This window comes from Otolemur garnettii, unplaced genomic scaffold (assembly GCF_000181295.1).
Source record: "Otolemur garnettii isolate 467f Iridium unplaced genomic scaffold, OtoGar3 scaffold00026, whole genome shotgun sequence".
Classification (NCBI taxonomy): domain Eukaryota; kingdom Metazoa; phylum Chordata; class Mammalia; order Primates; family Galagidae; genus Otolemur; species Otolemur garnettii.
In genome coordinates, this window is record NW_003852421.1 from 1432585 (window position 1) to 1447028 (window position 14444).

The window sequence follows — 14444 nt, forward strand, 5'->3', positions numbered from 1 at the left end:
AGTACACTGTACCCCATGATAGTATTAATGTACACTGCTATGATTTAATAAAAAAAAATTTAAGACAAAAAAATAACTTATGGGTCAAAAAAGAATTCTCAAGAGAAATTTTAAATATTTTAAATTAAATTAAAATATAACTTAGTATTTGTAGGATGCAGTGAGTGAAAGCAGTATCTAATATGACATCCATAGTATTGAATGCATATGTTAGAAAAAAGGGAACACTTAAAATCAAAAATCTAAACTTCCACCCAAGAAACTAAAGAAGAAGAACAATATAAGCCTAGAGAAAGGAAAAGAAAGAAGTAATAAAAATTAGAACAGAAATCAATGAAGTTAAAGGTAGGAAATCAATAGAGAAAATTAACTAAATCAAAAGCTGTTTTTTTGAAAAGGTGAATAGAATCCATAAGTCTAGCCAGTCTAACCAAGAAACAGAGAGAAAAGACATATTTACAGTTGAAACAAAAAAAGGATTATCACTACTGATCACATGGACATTAAAAGAGTGATAAAAGAACACTGTGAATAACTCTACATCAAACAATTTTAATAATTTGAATAAAATGAATCCACTTCTTTAAAAGACACAGTCTGTGAAACTCACACATGGAGAAACAGATAATCTGAATATACATATATTTACTAAAGAAACCAAATAAATAATTAATAATATTTTTTTTAAAAGAAAGTAATAGACCCATATGATTTCACTGGGAAATTCTGCCAAACATTTTAAAAAGAAATGATGACAATTTTCCATAATCTCTTTCACAAGATAAAAGCAGAAGAAACACTTTTAACTCGTTCTATGAGGTCAGTGTTAGCCTTATACCAAAACCAGATAAGGACATTATATTTCCCTTATGAGGAAAACTATGAACCAATCTATTTTATGAATATAGATGCAAGACTCCAACAAAATGTTAGCCAATTGTGCCCAACAATGGATAAAAAAAATTACACCACCACCACGTAGAATTTATTAGAGATATATATCTGGCTGATTCAACATCCAAAATTCAATATAATTAATCATATTGGCAGGCTAAAGAAGAAAAATCATTATCAGTAGATGCAGAAAAAGCACACATTCATGTTAACAACCCTCAGCAAATTGGGGGGACTTCCTCATTTGATAAAGAACATCTACAAAAACATACAGCTAACATCATACTCACTGGTGGGAAACTGGATGCTTTCCCCCTAAAAATCAAACACAAGGGAAGGATGTTCCCCTTACCATTCCTACACAACATGAACTAGAAGTCCTAGTAATGCCGTAAGAAAAGGGGGGGAGGCATACAGATTGAGAGGGAAGAAATAAAACTGTCTTTGTTCACAAATAACCTGAATGTTAATGTTGAACATTAAAAAAAAAATTGACAAAGAAAAAAGAAACCTTCTGAAATTATATAATAAATGATTATAGCAAGGTAGCAGGATATAAGATTAATACACAAAAGTCAGTTACCTTTCTATATGTTAGCAATAAACAATTAGAATTCAAAAGATAGTACCATTTGCATTAATACCAAAAAAAAAAAAACCCTTAGGTACAAATATAATAGAATATTTGCAGAATCTATATGAGGAAAACCAACAGCCTCTGGTGAAATAAATCAAAAATCTACACAAATGGAGAGAATCTTCCATGCTCATGGATAGGAAGACTCAATATTGTTCAGATGCCAGATCTTTCCAACTTGATTTATAAATCTCACACAATCCAAATAAAAATTCACAAGTTATTTCTTCAATATTGAAAAAAAATTTCAATGTTTATATGAAAAGACACAAGACCCAGCATCAACACAATGCTAAAGAAGAAATTCAGAGAACTAACACTCCCCAACTTTAAACTTACTGTAGAAAGCTACAGTTGCCTGAGCACATGGCTCACAATCCTAGCACTCTGGGAGACCGACTTGGGAGGAATCTCTTGAGCTCAAGAGCTTAACACCAGCCTAAGCCAAGAGTGAGACCCTGTCTCTACTAAAAAAAAAAAAAAAAAAAAAAAAAAAAGAGAGAGTACAAAAATTAGCTTAGTATGGCAGTACATGTCTGTAGTCCCAGGTTCTTGGGAGACTGAGGCAGGAGGATTGCTTAAGCCCAGGAGCTTGAGGTGCTGTGAGCTAGGTTGAGGTCTTGGCATTGTAGGCCAGTGACAGACCAAGACTCTGTATCCAAAATACAAATAAAATAAAATAAAAATTTAAAAAGCTGCAATTATCAAGGTAGCGTAATATTGGTAAAAGAAAGACAATTTGATTAGTGGAACAGAACTGAGAGCCTAGAAATAGACCTTCACAAATATATTGAACTGGTCTTTGACAAAGGAGCAAAGGTAATTCAATGGAGAAAGAAGTCTTTTCCATAATAAGACTGGGATAACTGGACTTCCATATGTTTAAAAACAAGACCTAATATTTAAACTAACATCTTCTCAAAGTTTGCATTATTGGTATTGGAGACTTTCCTGAGAGCAATTTTAGAAGGAAGTGGGGAGTAAGCACTGGGTACCAAAAGTTGTTTTGTTTTATTTGGGTGGGGTGGAAGTGGGGCAGCTGGGAAAAAAAAAAATGTCATTGGAAAGAAGAAATGCAAAGTGGGAGACTGGGATCTCTGAAGAAAAGCTTTGTACTCTGCCGTACTGAGCTGTACCTTTGTCTTACCCGTCTTTCGATGATACCTTTCCTGACTCTGTCAATTCCAGAAACCCTCAGCTGCAAAGCTCTTCTCAGCATCCTGTACACCTGGGTGGACAAGTAAGTGCCACCCAGCACCCACAACCCTGGCGTCCTGATACCGCCTCAACTCAGGTCCCTTCTTGGGTGGATTGTGAACCAAGGGTTCCCAGCTCACGCTGAGGAGCCTGCACTGCCCTCCCAGGACTTTGCTCGGCTTCTCCTTGAGCGGGGTCTGCTCACTGCCCTGTATTTTGGTGCCCTAGTGGATGTTTGCTATTTGGGTTAATTAATCTCACCTGAATGTGCCCTTTTCTTTAGAGAAATATTTCCCTCACTTGGCTTTAATAGTATATTAGGTTCAGGTGAAAAAGGCAATGGAATGATGGTTATTTATCCACTTACAAAACCTCCTTTCCCCTCAGAAACAGCAGGCTGACAGAGATAGTGCCTGCTGTCATTCTGATTCCTTTAGTAGGAAGATCATGAATAGTGAAATATGCAAACCAGCCACCCTTACCCTGCCATTGGTCAATAATCAATTACCAAATAAAATCTTACCTGGAGCCTTCCTATCAACCCCCGGTGAATAAAGCATGGTTCTAAACCTTAATTAAACCCACATTGTTCTGGATGGTATCTCTCTGGGCAAGACTGTCCTTTGAAATTCAGATTCCTCATACAAACAGCATTATGGCATGATACCCCCTGTTGCGAGTTTGCTAGTCCAGCTATCAGAGAATAAATTATACGTTTGTCCAGGCTATAGAAAGCTACTGGGAAGTTGATTTTCCACTTAGGGCTTGTATCACTCAACTCTTCCCTGCACCAGAAATCAACTCCATTCCATTATTTGCTTTTATAGATCACACGCCAAAACCAAGTTGTCAGCTCCCGCTCTTAACAATTTTTTTTTTCTTAGAAGACCTAGCTGATGTGACAAATGAGAAAAGGCTGGGAGCATGCTAAAGTTTAAAGTTGGTGCTTGCTTTCATTATTGCCTGAGTTTTCCTAAGCAGCCTTTGAAGTGTGAGGAACTAAGTTTTCCTAAAAGAGTAAATGTCCCACTGATAGGTCACCCTTATAGCTTGAATGGTGAAACTTTGTAGTCCTGGAACTAATGCAGTTTTAACAGTGTTAGGTCTTAGAGCTAGGGCTCGGGGTAGGGCATTCTCACCTTGGGAGGGCTTACAGCTTGGGGACATTCTTTGTATCTTTGGTGACCCTATTTTTTCAACCCCAAAATGAAGCCAAGCAATCTGGCAAGTCTGTGTTTCTAACGATGTGATAAGCCCCCAAATGACATTTCATTAGGGCACAACTGCTAGATTTGGGTTACTGAGACTCTTGGGCTGGGCCCACACTTTGTGTCCACCCTCATGGATCCAGGGGCTTTGGTGCCGAGGGCAAAGTCAGGGGAGGACCTCTTTCAGATGACAGCCTCATGAGGTAGCCAAGGAGCAACTGCTTACAAAAAGGTGGGGGCTGGGTGATTTACACATATCCTCATGGGGCTGCCCATCAAGGTGCAAAGAGGGAAAAAGAGGTGGGCTGCACCCAGGGGTAGTGTATGCTTATCCTGTCTCACCTGTTTCTTTCCACAATAATGGCTCTTGCCGCAGTGTCCCCCTCTGCCTTCCAACAACCCTGGAGCTTCCTCGTGTGGCCCTGCATGGTGTGGTGTGCCCCCTCCTTAGGAACTGTGAGTGACAAACTATGTTTTCAATAACAGTCATCTCCTGATCTGTTGGTCTCACTATACTGAATACAACGAAATTTTCAAGCACACTCTCCCTTCCATTAGGAAGAAAGTGGGCATCCCTGGAGAAATTACACTTTGTGCTAATCCTCAAGGTACCTGGCATGGAGGTGTGGGATAGTTCTCACCAGACACCAAATCTGACAGTGCCTGGCTTTTGAAATTTCCAGCTTCTAAAACAGTGAGAAATAAATGTCTGTTGTTTGAGCTTCCCAATCTATATTTTTGTTACAACTGCCTGAAAAGACTAAGACAGCACTCAAGTTGAAGACCTACCGCTCTACCAGATTGGACCCAGCCAGGTACTGCTAGATCTGGTGTTAGCTAGGGACTAGGGCAGCTTCCCTGAGGGGTTTGGAATCAGATTTCTAGTCAATGGAGCATAGAATAAGAAAAGACAGTGTGGCCACATCTAAAACCTGCATTTGCTAGGCCTGTGCCGTCTGTATCATCTCTGAGGATGATAAAAAACATTTTCAGCTTGTCCATTGGCACCTTTTCCATAGGGCTCCCTTACTTGCTAGGGCCACTGCAAAAGGGTTGGAGGCAGGGAGATAGGGATAGAAGTTGGTTTAAGAACAGGACATTTGTCCCAGGTGGATCAGCATCTCTTACCAGAGGCTGTTTCACCCAACAATGCTGATAATAATAATGCATCCCCCCAAAGCCACCAGAAGAGTCTTTCTATCTTAGTTTGGGCTATTACAACAAAGCACCACAGGGTGAGTGGCTTAGAAAACAATAGAAATTTATTTCTTACAGTTATGGACGCCGAAAGTCCCAAGATCAGAGAGCCAGCATGGCTGGGTTCTGGTGAGGGTGGAGGCTGGCAACTTCCCACTGTATCTTCACAGGGTAGAAAGAAGGCAGGAGAGCTCTCTGGGGTTCCTTTTTTAAAGACAATAATCACTTCCCAAAGGCTCCCTCTCCAAATACCAGCATGCTGGAATTAGAACCCAACATGAATTTTGGAGGACACAAACAGTGAGTCCATAACATTCTAGACTTTAGAAGGTGGAAGGAGATGCTTTGTGTCTAAAATCTAAGTTCATTTTGGCTTGTGTAAGAATGCCTTATAAAGTAAAGCACACAAGACCCATATAAATTACCAGGAAAGAACTATTTGGAGTACAAATAGTCTTGTCTGAGCATCATAGTTCAGTGGTTAGAGCCCTGGCCTTGCAAGTCAGGGGCCATGAGTTTGAACTTCACTTGAGCCTGATTGAAAAAAAAAGTCTCTTCATGTCTACACAGATAAACAATGACCCACAGAAGGCACCTGGGAGAATTTAGCTCTGGAAACTGAGAAAAGCTGTTATTACAGTTACATTTCCAGGACATCCCAAGGCGACTCTTTTCCAGCTGATTGAGACTCCCCTCTATTTCCTCCATACTTTCACCCTTAAGTACCCCTCTTTCCCTGACCCGGATCAGGTCGGTCAATTCCAGCCACTTTTGCCACTATCCTCTACCCCAATTCTCTTCAAACTTGGACTCCAGACCGGTTAAACCAGAATGTCTGTTTTGGAATCCAGACATTAGTATATTTTTAAAGCTCTGCAGGTGATTCCAAGGTGCAGACAAGTTTAAAGACTGGGGCTCTACTCTGCCCTTCCCTTGTACCTGCCACAAACACCAACTCAGCCTTGATCCCAGCGTCTGCCTCCTCTATACCTGTCCCTCCCGTGGATCCCAGTGGGGCAAACCATGCTGCCTCCCATTCACCTTCTTCAGCTTCCCCCAAGCCTGCAAAACCCTCGTGTGCTGCTGACCACCACTTACTCCCATTTTCCACATTGGCTATGTCTAAACTTTTCCACCTTCCTCAAAACCTCCTGCCTTCCATTCTACACTTCTTTACTCAGGGAACTCTCTAAAATCCTGATACCCCACTTAAGATTTATTGCCCAGTCTTTCTTCTACTTTTTTTTTTTTTAACAATCAAAGGTGTGTTTTTACTTCTGCCCAAGACTATCCCCTCCCCAGCCTGCCATATCTGCTTCAGCTACCCTCTTATTCCTTGATTTTCAGCCCTTCCTCTAGACAGACTTTTCCAGAAGCATTTACACATGTTCATGCTTCTATTGTTAGTAGTATTGTTAAATGTCCATCACATCCTGTCTCTCGCTGATCAAACTCTTCAATGGCACCTTGTTGCACTTGGAATAGAATGTCTGGCTGTAGGAAACATGGAGGCTTTGGCTTGGATGTGATGATTAAATTATGTCTCAGCATGGCTGGGCCACAGAGTGCCCAGATATTTGGTCAAGCACTGTTCTGGGTGTGACTGTGAGGATGTTTCTGGATGAGATTGGCACTCGAATCAGTGGGTAGTCAGCTTTCAGTCCATTGATGGCCCAAATAGAACCAAAAGGAAATAAACCAGAGGAAGGAAAAATTTACTGACTTTGCCTGATTGCTTGAGCTGGGACATCACTCTTCTTCTCTCAGACTGAACCTTATACCGTCAGTTTTCATGCTTCTCAGGCCTTTAGACTTGTACTAGAATTTACACCACTGGCTCCCCAAAGTCTCCATCTTGCAAATGGCAGATTGTGGGACTTCTCAGCCTCCATAATCGTGACAGCCAATTCCATGTAAGGAATCTCTTTACATATATCCTATTGGTTCTGTTTCTCTGGAAGGTCATGAGCAATGCACTGTACATGCCACGGAGAGACATCTCTTCTTCTCAGAAACCCACATGGCAGGCATTTTTCAGGCCTCTTGGTCTCTTCTCTGGTCTTTGAGGACACAGTATGGTCTATTCTTAGATCCTAAGCTTATGTAGGTGATTCCATCCCCATCTCCCCAACCACCAATTTTGGTTCCCTTTCGGCATCTAACTCTCTTGCTTCCCCTGACTTTTATTCTCCCTTCAGCCCAGGAATGTGTATCTAGGCCTACATGGGGGAACTATTGGGGAGGTGTATAGCTCTGTCTGGGATGCAGACTTCCAAATGGATCTTGAGTCTTAGGGTTTTGAAATCCAAAAGGCAAGAATTTTATACTAAGCTTTTGCATCCTACTATTTTATCCCTTCTCTGAAAGTAACAGAGTGAAAATGGATAGCTAGCTGATTGATGGGAAGATATAGTGAGAAAAGAACCATCAGTTAATATTTCAAACTCTTAGGCTTAATTTTTTTTTTTTTTTTGAGACAAGAGTCTCACTATGATGCCCTTAGTAGAGTGGTGTAATGTCACAGCTCACAGCAACCTCCAACTCTTAGGCTTAAGAGATTCTCTTGCCTCAGCCTCCCAAGTAGCTGGGACTACAGGCACCTACCACAATGCCAAGCTATTTTTTTTGCAGTTGTCATTGTTGTTTAGCTGGTCTAGGCCAGGTTTGAACCCGCCACCCTTGATGTATGTGGCTGGCACTGTAACCGCTACTGGCACCAAGCCAGCTCAATAGATCTTAATAAATGTTAATCAGAGGTAACTGAAACTATGGTCAAAGGCACAGCATAGGAAGTGCTTGGGAGCAGTAGTGATTACTTGGCCATGGGTGGTTGGTTCGTTCTATTGCAGTCCTTTTGAAGCTGGTGCAATGAATACAGCCAAGTTCTTTACAGTTTCTAAGAGACTTGTGTTCCCAGTGTCTGATCTCTCTTTCTTCCATATTAATAGCATTTCTAACTGAACACATGGCCACCTAGAACAAAGGCTGAGTTTTCCAGTCTCCTTTGCAGCTAGATTCAGCTTTGTTGGTTCTGGCAAATGAGTGTGCACATTTGGCAGTTTGTAAGGAGCCTTCCTGAGAGACAGTGAGAGGGTGCACTTTGCCTTTTTCTCCACTTTCCATCTTCGTGCTGGCTGGAACATGGCTAGCGTTAGAACAGCATTTGTGAGCTATAAGGTAACAGCTATATGTTGGTGATAAGGCAGAATTAGGAAAGAAGAATCCTGGGTCCCTGGTAATCATGTAACCACCACATCAACCTTGGTCTGCTTACATTTACCTTAAAGGGAGGTAAACTTTCCTCTAGTAGGTCCTGCTACTCTGAATTTTTCTTTCCTGCACCCCTGAACCTAATCCTATACATAATTTAGTAACCAGTAGTGGGATTCTGGAGGTGTTTTATTCAAAGCTGTGCAGCAGAAAGCAATGAGGGCTTGAATATTGCATGTTAGAAAGTTGGTGACTTATTTCAGTTGTAAAATAGTTAGCAAAACTATCAACTGCCAGCATCACCATGCCAGGCCATATTGATACAAAAAGAAAAAAAAAGTGATACAAAAAGAAAAATCAGCAATATTGGCTTGGCTCCTGTAGCTCAGTGGCTAGGGCACTAGCCACATATACTGGAACTGGTGGGTTCAAATACAGCTCAGGTCTGCCAAACAACAATAACAACTACAACCAAAAAATAGCTGGGCATTGTGGCTGGGGCCTATAGTCCCAGCTACTTGGGAGGCTGAGGCAAGAGAATCTTGAGTTCTCAAACTCTCAATCTTGAGCCCAAAAGTTTGAGCTTGCTGTGAGCTGTGATGCCACAGCACTCTACTAAGGGCACCATAGTAAAACTCTGTCTCAAAAAAAAAAAAAAAAGAAAGAAAGAAAAGAAAAGAAAAATCAGCAATATTTATCCTCTGTTTATGTAAAATTTTGATGTTCTGCATCATATTGTTTTGCATTAGGTTTTTATTATTTTCTTTTTTTTTTTTGAGACAGAGTCTCACTATGTCACTGATGGTGGAGTGCCGTGGTGTCACAGCTCATGGCAACCTCAAACTCTTGGGGTTAAATGTTTCTTTTACCTCAGCCTGCCAAGTAGCTGGGACTACAGGGTGCCCACCACAATACCTGGCTATTTTTTGTTACAGTTGTCATTGTTACTTAGCTAGCCCAGGCTGGGTTCAAACACGCCAGCCTCAGCGTATGTGGCTGTCACCGTAACCACTATGCACAGGCGTTGAGCCAGTTTTTATTTTTTAATCACATTAAAATATTTGTGATTAAAATATTTTGTGAATATTTACCTTGATTAGTGACGATTTGTGTGTGTGTCCTTTTAAATTTAACACCTGAAATGAGCACTTCTCTCACATTACCTAGTTCCAGCCCTGCCTATGAGGTCATATTATGTACCATACAAGGGCATATCAGTGGACAAGACTGACAGTAAATATGCATGTTGCCGCCTTCTGACTATTTTCAACAAAGTCCTGTAAAAGAGACCATTAACATTGATTATAGCTAGTTTATATACAGGCAGAGATGAAGGGGATGACTTTGCAAAGTGCGACTTTTTATGCCTGTGTTCTGCAATCTAAATTCACTGAGAGTTAGTCATTGAGACGTTCTGAGCTGAAAACGTCAACTGCTTCTGCAGCCCAAAATAATGTTATTATAAGCAGCGACTTCAAAGTGGCAGCCTGTGGCCACAAGTCTTTTTTAAGCAACTTCCTTTAGGTTATCTCTGCTGGACAACAGGAGACTACCCAGCAGCAAAGTCAAATTAAGGTTTTTGTCTTCCCACTTAACTCCTATATGTCAGATGACCTCAAGTGAGCCACGATCCAGTTGAAGGAGAGGTAGCTGGGCAGAGCACAGAGGCTGTTAATGGAGCACATTCAGGGTGGGGTGGCTGCAGACAGAGACTGCTAATTCAGTCTTCAGATTAAAAACTTTGTGGCTGTTTGCCCAGGAAACCCATGGAAGCCAGATAAGTGGAAACCTAAAACTTTTGAGGAAATTTAGCCACTAAGCTGACCCAAATTATAAAACTGACCTGAAATATGCTGAATTGTTTAGTCCTTGAGCAACAATCAGATCCCTAAATCATTGGCCTCACTGGAAGTTTATCCACCCCATGAAAAGAGCACATTCTCCATTGTATTCCTATAACGTAACAAGAAATATATATATTTGGTCTCTGCCCCTGGTTCCTGACATACAACTGCTAATTCCTCAGAATTTCCTGTATTACAGGAGTATCTTTGAGCTAATGAGATGACTTTTGACAGGTTTCTGGGTGTAGGCTGGTCAATGAAAACCCCAAGCCATGATTACAATTTTGGAAATTTTAGCACCCACCTCCCACCTTCCGATCCTCCTGGTTTTCCTGCCTTTCTTCCTCTGGGAAAGGGAGAAGAGCTGGAGATTAAATTAATAATCAATCTTGCCTACATGCTGAAGCTTCCAGAGTAATTCCTGGACTATGGGGTTTGGAAAGCTTCCAGGTTGGTGAACACATGGGGGTGCTGGGAGGGTGATGCCCCTTGAGAGGGCATGGAGGTTCTGCACCCCACCCGTATATTGTGCCCTGTGCACTTTTTTTTTATCTGCCTTTATTCTTTGTATCATTTACTAAATAACATGTTGGTAATTATAAGTAAGTGTGTTCCTGAGTTTTGTGAGCCAGCCTAGCAAAGGGGTTGGGAAGCCCTGGTTTATAAGCTTCAGTCAGAAGTAAAGGTGACAACCTAAGGCTTATGACTGGCATCTGAAGTGGGGGGCAGCCTTGTAAAACTGAGCCCTTAGTCTGTGGAGTCTCCACTAACTATGGTTAGTGTTGGTATTGAAGTGAATGGCAGGACACCCACCCAGTGGCCACATAGAATTGGAAACTTTGGCAGAGAAGCCACCCCATACATTGGTGATCAAAGTTTCTCTCTGTTGTGAGTGTGAAGAAATAATGGCATAATTTATTATAAACATATTTTGAAAGTTCAATCACAATTTCAAGAGTTGGAAAAAGAGAAAACATTTTATTTCCAGAAGCATAGAATATCAGTTGCTTTTTTCTGTAAAACAGAATTAACAATAACTCTATGGTATTTATTGTTGCATTAAGTGAGAAAATGTATATAGAAATAGAATAGATTTTATGTAATGTAGGTTCACAAGTTCATGGATGACTCAAAGTCAAAATATGTTTTTAAAAGTGGGAAATCAACCCCTACAAGTTATTCTTGAAAAGAACTACAAATTTCTGGCCAACAAGCCAGCTATTTTTTATTTTTTGCTGTTTGATAAACTACTAAAACAGTGGATTTTATTGATACTGCTTCTCTGCTAAACAGAAACATTCTGGAAACACATGCAGAAAAGGTGAATAAATATGTCGGTCTGATAGAGGATTTGAAACAAATGTGGTATTAAAGGACATTAAAAACAAAGCAAATAATCATCTCAAAAACTACGATGATTCCACATATGCCAATTAAATGTCCCAAGATGCATCAGATCCATTAACTAACACTGGTCAATTCAGAAGGCGCCAATTCTGGATACCTGCCAACCTAATTAGATATTTTTGTTTCTGCAAGAGATGATTACAGCATGCTTATCATGTATTATGTATACACATTGAGATCAAGTTCATCTGAAAATATACTAATAAGTATCTTGGGACTCATTGGATGTGAAGAATATTTTCCTCCATAAAAACAACGTACTTTCAGATCCCTAAGAGGAAAACTATAAAACACTGATGAAATAAATCGAAAGGGGCCCAAACAAATGGAAAGACATCCCATAATGACGAATCAGAACAATATCATTAAAATGACCATACTGCCCAAAGCAATCTACAGATTCAGCGCAATCTCTATAAAAGTATCAACATCATCTTTCACAGAAATAGAAAACCTCCAGATTTGTATGGAACTGAATAAAAGCCCAAATAGCCAAAGCATCTTGAACAAAAAGAACTAACCTGGTAAGATCATACTATCTGATGTCAAAACACAATAGAATCTCCATAGTTAGATCAACCCCCTTAAGTTGATCTAATTTTCATAGACTGGACATGCACCACAGCACAGTAGGCCTGGTGAGTTCCTTATGTTGAACACCTTATATGTTGGCCAGCTTGTTGCAGTCCCTTGGGTGGTCAACTTACAGAGGTTCTACTGTATATTATAAGGTTATAGTAATGAAAACAGTATGGTATTGGTATAAGGACAGGTACTTATAACAAATGAACATAATAGAGAATCCAAAAATAAATCCATGTATCTACAACTGATTTTAAACAAAGCTACCAAGAACATACATTGGGGAAAGAACACCCTCTCTCATAAATGATGCTAGGAAAATTGGATATCCACATACCAAAGAATGAAACCAGATCCCTACCTCTTACTGTGTACAAAAATCAACTCAAGATGGATTTGAAACTTAAGTATAAGACCTGAAACTATAAAATGACTAGAAGGGCGGCACCTGTAGCTCAAAGGAGTAGGGCACCGGCCTTACATGCTGGAGTGGTGGGTTCAAACACAGCTCTGGCCAAAAACTGCAAAAAAAAAAAAAAATGATTAGAAGAAAAGATAGAGAAAACATTTCAGGATATTAGTCTAGGAAAATATTTTATGGCTAAGATCTCAAAAGCACAGACAACAAAAGCAAAAATAAAAAAATGAGACTATATTAAACTACAAAGCTTCTGCACAGCAAAGGAAACAACCAACAGAGTGAAGAGATGAACTGTTGAATGGGAGAAAATACATCTGCTAAGAGACTAATATCCAAAATATACAAGGAACTGAAACATTAAAAACCAAAAAATTCCCATTAGAAAGTGGGCAAAGGACATAAATAGATGTTTCTCAAAAGAAGACACACAAATGGCAACAAGTATATGAAAAAATTCTCCACATCAGTAATAATCAGGGAAATACAAGTCAAAACCACAGTGAAGAATCATTTCATTTGAGTAAAAATGTTTATTGTCAAAAAGACAAAAAAATAACAGATGGTGGTGAAGATACAGAGAAAAGGGACTCTTGTGTATTCTTGGTGGGGATGTAAATTAGTGCAGCCACTGTGGGAAACAATATGGAGATTTCTCAACAAAGTAAAAATAGAAACACCCTAGCATCCAGTAATCACTCTATTGAGTATTTGTCCAAAGGAGAAAATATCAGTATTTCAAAGAAATATCTGCACTCTTATGAGTATTGCAGCACTATTACAATAGCCAAGATACAGGATCAAGCTAAGTGTTCATTAATGGATGAATGGATAAAGAAAATGTGGTATACACACACAGTGGAATACTATTTGGCCGTAAAAAGAATGAAATCATGTAATTTGAAGCAAATGGATGGAACTGAAAGTCTTTATGTTAAATGAAACAAACCAAACAGACAAATTTTTCAAGTTTCAATTTTTCAAGCTCTCAATCATATGTGAGAGCTAAACATGTTAATCTCCTGGAGGTAGAGAGTAGAGTGATAGATATCAGGCTAGAAAGGGTGTGTGGATGGGAGGGGGTCGAAGGGAGATCAGTCAAGGGGTACAAACCTGGAGTTAGATAGAAGGTATGAGTTCTAATGTTTGATAGCAGAGTAGAGGGACTATAGTTACCAAGAACATATTATGCAGAAAATGCTAAGAAAGTCTACATATTTTAAGAAAGGAAAAAGCTATTAAATTGTAATAATGCATACCAACAACATTTGTTGTCTTGTATATTATACCTTATAATTCTTGTGATGTAAATCAAACATGACTTAAGTATTACAATGTTAATACAGTTTTTTTCCCCTTTCTTAAAATGTGTATACATATTTTTGGCACTCTCAATATATTTCATATTAGCTAGCAGAGAGAACTTCAAACATTCCCAGCACATAGAAATGATAAATACTCAAGATGATGGATACCCTGAATATCCTGACTTGATCATTACACATTCTGTGCAAATAACAAAATGTCACATGTATCCCGTAAATATGTGAAATATTACATATCAATAAGAAATGAGTTACTTGTAGGTACGGAGATGGTATCCCTCATTATTGCACAAATAAACAAATGAGGGCATGTCAAGATGAAACTAAATGGCTCTGTACCAAAGCAATCATTTTGGGACACACCGCTCACCTGTTCTTCGAATAGCAGTTTTGGTTTTTACTGTCTAGGTAGGTATTCCATGAAACCTGCTCATAGGTAACAAAGTGATACACTAGTAGTGCATCGGGGAGAGGAAAGGTTAAGTGTATGGGAGAGACAGAATGGGAGACTGCAAATATGACATG